Source organism: Volvox carteri, assembly GCF_000143455.1.
Source record: "Volvox carteri f. nagariensis unplaced genomic scaffold VOLCAscaffold_68, whole genome shotgun sequence".
Taxonomy (NCBI): domain Eukaryota; kingdom Viridiplantae; phylum Chlorophyta; class Chlorophyceae; order Chlamydomonadales; family Volvocaceae; genus Volvox; species Volvox carteri.
In genome coordinates this window covers 719306-720466 of record NW_003307611.1, presented here as the reverse complement: position 1 = coordinate 720466, position 1161 = coordinate 719306, and the positions used below count along the sequence as shown (strand labels likewise).

Sequence of the window (1161 nt, the reverse complement as noted above, 5' to 3'; positions counted from 1 at the left end):
ATCTCAGCAGACTGCTAATGGTACTGCGGAGACAGGATGAGTCACTGGGATCTATGCAGTGTGGCCCCGGGCACCGATGCTTCCTAGCAGGGCTAGGTAATGGCCTGGTGTGAAGTTGGTTGGAGGTTGACACAGATGGGAGGGGGCTTTAGCTCAGTGGTAGAGCGCGCGCTTCGCATGCGTGAGGTCACCGGATCGATCCCGGTAAGCTCCAAAGCACTGCACAGGCACGCGCCGGATCGGGCCATGAGGAGACCATTTTTCCGTGTGCACGTGCCGACATGGATTTGTCCAGACGTTTGTCTGAATTCGCTCAATTGTATAAAATAACTACGACTAGGTCTCTGGCCAAAGCTACTACGTTGTCAAAAAAGGTTCTTGTTGGAGTAGGTTAGGTCCCCCTTCGGTAATGTCGTTTTACTAGTAGCTCTTTTCCCGAAGGGGGGATGCCGTAGTTCCTAATGTAGTAGGCATATGGACAGAGCCTAGTTGTAGTTTAACTACATTACTAGTTACCCTTCGGGATTAGCGGAGCCAACATTAACGAGGGCTTTGCCCCACCGAACTACGTTGTGTCAACCTGCGGCCGAAAGGACAAACTCAGCAGCTTTAGTCGCTATTTTAGTCCACAAGACTGGTGTCTTTGTTGTGAACTAAGCCGTGGCGTTGGGCGGAAAGCAGATGTACATAACAGAGGACGGAGAGGGGCTTTAGCTCAGTGGTAGAGCGCGCGCTTTGCATGCGTGAGGCCACCGGTTCAAACCCGGTAAGCTCCAAGAAACAAATGCAGATCGAAGACATTATAACATGTTACTATACTATGAGGGTTGTTTAAATAAAAGGAGATAAATGAGCCTGTGGTCGTATGATTCCATCTCTTAAAACCTCGACTCGATTGTATTGCGCGGTTAGCAGGTACGGGGAATGCACCCCACGATCATGTAACACGCACAGATGCAACACACACACACACACTATACATATAGAATACTCTTGCTGAACATTCAGCCGCCACGTGTCAGGACGGGAACAAGAAGAGAAGCAAAGTAGATGATCTTGTCTTGCACAGAAAAATAGATGTGTATATGATCTATTTATTGTATCATATGTGTATATATATGTGATATGATAAACAATTAAAACACACACATATATATGTAT

General features: G+C 47.3%; 1 protein-coding gene across 1 annotated transcript in view; it reads left to right on the top strand.

Annotated features, from left to right (window-relative positions):
- VOLCADRAFT_107526 (uncharacterized protein) overlaps nt 1-1161 on the top strand; it is a gene marked incomplete at its 5' end in the record, with an annotated part of 5135 nt that overhangs the window by 2330 nt on the left and 1644 nt on the right. The window lies entirely within an intron of this gene.